Source organism: Sinohyriopsis cumingii, chromosome 11, assembly GCF_028554795.1.
Source record: "Sinohyriopsis cumingii isolate HCF-2022 chromosome 11, ASM2855479v2, whole genome shotgun sequence".
NCBI classification, from domain to species: domain Eukaryota; kingdom Metazoa; phylum Mollusca; class Bivalvia; order Unionida; family Unionidae; genus Sinohyriopsis; species Sinohyriopsis cumingii.
In genome coordinates, this window is record NC_142971.1 from 21515392 (window position 1) to 21522125 (window position 6734).

Genomic DNA, 6734 nt, shown 5'->3' on the forward strand with positions numbered 1-6734 from the left:
AGACATTCATAGAAGCTGAAGCCATGTTTACCGAACGAGGACTATTTTCTAACCATGTTTGCTATTAAGTACACCAATCCTCCATTTCTGAAAAGAATTTGTGCTTTTTAAATACAACATAAATATTAAAAGAACTTTTTTCATTACGTTTCAAAAAGACCGCTCCTGTGGCCTAGTGGTTAGCGCGTCCGCATCGTATTCAGCAGGTCGTGTGTTTAATCTCTGGCCGAGTCATACCAAAGACTTACACAAATGGTACTAACAGCTGCCTCGCTGGGCACTCAGCATTAAGACGGTAGTGTTAGGACTGGTCGGCCTGGTGTCAGGATAATGTGACTGGGTGCGACATCATGCAACATGTCTGCGGCACTTTGCCCTAGTGCTAGACATCACTATAAACTGCCTTATTGCAGACATCGCAGCGATATGACTGAAAAATTGTTAAAGCTACGGTAAAAATCCAAATAACACACACACACACACACACATATCAGTTTCAAAAATGTGAAATCAACATTTTTTTTAACAATTGGCAATTAATCAAAATCCGGTTAATAACAATATTTTACTATCTCTTTTATAAATATTAGTGTGTGTATTATTCTGGAATCCACAGATATCAATCATAAGTCTTGAAATATAGTGTATTAATTTCCATTGATTTCCAGTGATTAGGTTTATCAAACCTAATTATCTTACTCCACAAGATCAAAGAAAATAACAATGTGTGCGCCGTATTCTAGTGCATTAGCGGAAACAATAAACTTTGGTATTAATTTTGAGGTACTTTGCATTTCTTCTGTTGATAACGTGATAGTTTGTTTCTTTTGGGACATGTTTTTAAAAAGTTAATGGTACCCTTTATGTTATAAAATTGTAGCCTTTTCATATATTTTTCTACTGTGACCTCATGATTTCTTCGTGTATCATTTCTTTAATAGTTGTATTAGGCAATAATCCAATAACAATGAGCAACACAAGAATATAAGATATGCTTATTTCTTATGTCTTACAAGAAGTCTATCTTCTTTAGAATATGTAAACATAATAATGACATCGAACACACTTTACATAATAACTCAAGCTATTTTGTATTTTGACATAACAAGTTATTGGGCTTGTCGGTGATTCGAACCCGGGACCTCTCGCTCACGAAGCGAGAATCATACCCCTAGACCAACAAGCCGCTATAGATTAACCACACCATATCACTGGTGAGAGAAGGCAATGAGATATCGATCTGCACTTTGTACATGCATCAGCCATAAAATCGCAGATGATAATGTATCATTGATAAATACAAGGTGACTGAAATAATTCTTGAATTTATGAAAATTATCTTTTGAACTAATGTGGTCTCTGTGGTTTCCTGAAATTATTATTACATAACATTTTCTTTATGTTCTTCATTTATGCTACAATGCTCATTTTAATGTTTGTAAGTATTTTGCATGGATTCAATGAGTATAATATCTTTTGCATAGAGCAAAAGTAGTTCTCTTGGCATATATTACCATAGAGTTATAGAAAACATTTCAAATCTTAATAATTTTGAAATGCATAATCTTGAGATGGAGATCATTCTGCCTTTCAGATAGGCGTACATTATATACTGCTTGGAACAATATGCACTCAGGATATATTGCAGTTGGCCATCATATTTTTTATTCAAACCTGGTTGAGAAAAATGTCACTATCTTAAACTAAGTGCTTTTGTCTGTGCTTTGAAAGAGACGGTGCTCTGTTTTCAAACTTAAAACTAAATAAATAATACATGTTTATTATGAGACAATTTGGCGGAAGAAACGGATAATAAATTGTTCGTACATTTGTATTTTAAATAAGTTTTAAAAATTTGGCCACCGTTATAAGTTGGTCAATTGAAAAGCTCTCGACTGATGTTATGGTAGAGCTGGCTGAAATAAATGATTTCTGACTGATTTTGTTAAATGGATCATGTAATAGACTCTCCGTTCTTACCTTTTGCGAAGTCCTCCCAATAGCTTGAAATATGGGTTTTGGTTTTTAAGTTTCAACAGTGTGTAAACATTTTGATTAAACTACAGTTGTATTTAGTGTTCTGAAACCAATGGAATGCTGATCAACAACTTAGAAACTTTTATGAAGAAAAAAAATCAGCAAAATATTAAACAACAAACAACTGACTCAACCTTCAAATCGACATTTTTGAAAATGATTACTCACTTAAGGAAAGTCTGGATTTGAAATCTGAGCTCAGAATCGAACCTATACTTCTTTTATTGTTTTAAAAGTCACTCAATTCATATATTGCAATGCATACAAATGTAATTCTTCCATATTATAAAAATGTAAGCACACGATAGTTTTCTTTTTTGCTCGTGCGAAATTGACGTTTTATCAAAGTCTTTAAAACAATTGATTTTAATTTTATCTTGTGCAAATCCTGCAGTGAGACTTATTCCCTCCCATTCTAGACTACACAATTGCAAATCTTGGATAATACAATGATCTATCGGTTGTTTTCTCTCTGGTTTGTTTTCCGTCTATATTGGTAACAGAGTTCTTTCGCCATTTCTATGTATTGCTCAGGAGTGGTTGGACATTTTGAAAATGGAAGCACAGCTAAAATCGATGGATTTATAGATAATATAGGTTCAGTTTCAGATCAAAAAGATACAAATGAAAAGAGAAATGGAAGCAAGACAAATGCAGTCTCAGAAAAAGAGTGGTGAAAGACAAATGCAGTTTCAGAAAGAGATGGAAGTAAGACGAATGGAGTTGCAAAATGAGAGTGAAGAGCGAGAAAGACAATGGCAAATACAAAGAGAGAAGAATGAAAAGAAATTTCAAATTCGGTTAAAAGAATTAGAGCTGGCAAAGGGAAAACATTCCGCTACTTTTGATGTTTTAAGAAATATCAAGTTAGTACCGCCTTTTCTGGAAGAAGAAGTAGGCAGATATTTTTTTCGTTATGAAAAAAATGCTGAGAGTTTTAAGTGGCCAAGAGAGTTGTGGATTCTATTATTGCAATGTGTAAAGCTCGTGATATTTATATTTCACTATCACTAGAACAGAGCGCTGACCATGATATAGTTAAGGACTATATCTTGATGGGTTATGACTAAGTCCTTGAGGCTTAGAAGTTGATGAGACCTATGTCGAATTTGCTTGGGGAAAAAGCACGACAATGTGATATATGGTGGTCTTCTAGAAAGGTTAATAAAGATTACGAAAGTCTCAGACAGCTCATATTGGTTGAAGAGTTTAAGAACTGTGTCCATCAGTGACATTAGGGTTTATCTTGACGAGCATCAGATTGAAACCTTGGAAAATTTTGCTCGTGCCACTGACAATTATGCTTTAGCTCATAAAGTTCCTTTCTAAATAAGACTTGTACTCAGCAGTCTTTTGGCAGAAAAGTATTTCAGCCTAATACAAGCTCTTCTAAATCTCAAAGTGGCACAACTTTTAAAAATCAAACTTCAGAGAAACTTGATTCAAAATCCTTGTCTCTTCCTACATGTACCTATTGCAAAAAAAAAGGACACGTTATTTCTGATTCCTACGAATTGAAAAATAGGCGCCAGAATAAAGACAGGCCTATACCAAATGCTCTTATTTCTAAGACGTCAAGGTTACGGTCATGTATTGAAAGCAATACATTTGTTGGGTCTAATAAACCCCAGTCTGATTTGATTATGTAGAATTATGAATCATTCATATCGAAGGGTTCTATATCACTCTTGAATGATTCGGCCAATCCTATCCCTATTAAAAGCTTAAGGGACACAAGAGCTTCTCAGAGTCTTTTATTATCAGGTGCTTTGCCTTTTTCTGAGAAATCTTCTTCTAATAAGAGTGTTCTTATTCAGGGAGTAGAGTGCGGATTTGTTAATAATCCTCTCCCTTGTGGAAATTTGTCATCAGACTTAGTCTCATGACTCGTGAGAGTCGGCACGGTCTCTGTTTTACCCGTTGAGAGCAACCATTTATTTCTAGACAACGACCTAGCTAGAGACAAGATTGTGGTTAATCCAACTGTAACTGACAGGCCTTGCTTGGATCAGAAAGTACATCCAATTGAAAAAGAATTTCCTGATGTATTTCCAGCTTGTGCAGTTACCAGAGCTATGGCAAATAAAGCTCTTGAGAATGAGTTAGATACAGTTAGTATTCCTTTAGCTGACATATGTATTGGTCAGGCTTGTGATGAGGTCACTTTCAGTCCTTGTTTGGATCAATCAGAAGGTATTGATCACAGTGATCTTCTTTTAACGAGTCATTCTCTTTATTATAATCATGGTGATAAACGACAATCACCTGTCGTCGAACAGAAGAAAGATCTTGAGACCTCCTGTTTGTTTCAAAAGGCCGTTAGTGAAACTGAAGCTACCGAAGTTCCTGTCTGTTATTTCATTAAAAATGGAATTCTTATGAGAAAATGGAGACCTCCCGAGGTACCTGCTGATGACGAATGGTCAGGGAACTATCAAATTGTAGTTCCAAAATCTTACAGACAGGAAATACTTAGTCTGACCCATAAAACGCCTTTGGCTGGTCATTTAGGGATCAATAAAACTTATCACAAGATCTTAACTCACTTTTCTTGGCCAAAAATCAAAAGTGATGTTGGTAAATACTGTAGATCTTGTCATGCCTGTCAAATGGTAGGTAAACCAAATCAGAAAGTTCCCAAGGTTCATCTACAACATATTCCTGCCTTTCACGAACCATTCAGTAGAATTACGGCAGATTGTGTTGGTCCCTTACCTAAGATTAAGTCAGGTAACCAATACCTGTTGAACATTATGTGTGCGTCAACAAGATTTCCAGAGGCAATTCCCTTGAGGAATACAAAATCTAAATGAACAGTAAAAGCTTTGATAAAGTCTTTTACTCAGTTTGGCCATTGTAACCTATCCAATCGGGTCAAGGGTTAATTTTAGGTCTGGAACTTTTTTCCTATTATGCTTGAATTTTGGCATTCAGCAATTCAAGTAAAAAGTGAAGTTATGGTTTGACAGAACTTTAATGGAGAGAATGTTTGAGTTTTGTTATAATGGAGTTATGTCCCTCTTGCTCATTCTTCAAATTTTTCTTCAGATAGGATATTACGGTCCTTACAAGTTTAAAAAGAAAATGAATGAGTTAAATTATAATATTAGTGCTCCTGGCATCTAAATAAATTATAGTAAACATGCAATTAATTTAGTTGTACCTGTCCCACTAGGTGAAGATATAAGTGAAGAAATATCATCGGATTCTACTGACATTGGAGTGACAAATCTTTGGAATTCAGAAATTATGAAAGAACTGGATCAGAAACTTTCACATTTGCAAGAGCAAGAAAGAAATGAACTTTAACATTTATTATTGCAATACATGCACTTATTTCCTGATGTTCCTACAAGGATAAACAAAATTTTCAATGACGTTGAAATTGTAAATTACAAACCTGTCAAACAACACTTATACAGGATGAACTCTCTCAAACAGGAATACTTGAAAAAGGAAATTCAATACTTGCTGGATAATGCTTTTACAGAGCCCAGTAAAAGTGACCATGCATACTTGATCCAAAACTAGATAAATCTTTCCGTATGTGTAACTGATTATAGGAAGGTGAATAGTGTGACAAAAGATTCATTCCCATCACCAAGACTGGATTGATAAGATCGAGAATGCCAAGTATGTCACCAAATTTGACCTTTTGGCAGATTCCACTAACGGAAAGAGCAAAGGAAATTTCGGCATTCGTGCCTCCAGATGGACTTTACCAATATAAAGTAACGCCGTTTGGGATGAAAGGGTCGCCAAGTACATTTCAACATCTCATGAATATGATTACCTCTGGTCTAGAAAATTGCGATGCTTGCATCGATGATGTCATCATCTACAACGACACCTGGAAAGAACATTTAATAACAATTCGGAAATTCTTTGACAGACTCACTGATGCATGTTGATAATTAATTTATCTCTTCCGTGCAATGTAACTTTCCTTGGACACATCGTGGGACATGGACAAGTTAAACCTATAGATGCCAAGGTCGAGGCTATCTCTGAATTTCCCATTCCTGTTAATAAAAAGCAACTGATGCGATTTTTAGATATGGCCGGACACTATTGAGAATGTTGTTCCAATTTTCTATAATTGCTGAACCCCTGACAAATTTATTAAGTAAGAAAAACTAGTTCCTTTGGACTACAAAATATCAAGAGGCTTTTGACAAGTTGAAAGCCATACTTAAAGGCGCGTCAGTTTTTCAGCTCCAAATTTCAGCCAATCTTTTAAACTGTATGTTGATGTAAGTGATGTTTGGGGTTGGAGCACTTTCGATTCAAGAAGATGAAAGTGGTATTGATCATCCAGTGTGCTATTTTTCCAAGAAATTAAATAAGCATCAAAGGAATTATTCAACAATCGAGAAGGAATGTTTGGCTTTGATATTGTCATTACAACATTTTTTTAAGTTTACCTTAGTTCAGCTCTTTCTTCAATTATTGTATTTAGTGACCACAACTCCCTTACTTTCATCATCAAGATGAAAAATATAAATCAAAAACTTCTAAGGTAGAGATTATTAGTACAGGAATATAATCTTGACATCAGGAAAATCAAGGGAAAAGATAATTTACTAGCAGACGCACTTTCCCATGTATAGCAATATATTATTTCATGTACACTGTGTAATTTATATGATTTCTTTTAAAACTCATGTATAATTAGTCTGTAGTTAAAAAAAGCTTTA

The 6734-nt window shown here is 34.8% G+C and overlaps 1 non-coding gene across 1 annotated transcript; it reads right to left on the reverse strand.

Annotated features, from left to right (window-relative positions):
• Nucleotides 1-1114: 1114 nt before the first annotated feature.
• Trnat-cgu (transfer RNA threonine (anticodon CGU)) lies at nt 1115-1186 on the reverse strand. Its single transcript has one exon. It is a non-coding gene; the product is annotated as a tRNA-Thr (tRNA).
• Between the last annotated feature and the right edge of the window lie 5548 nt (nt 1187-6734).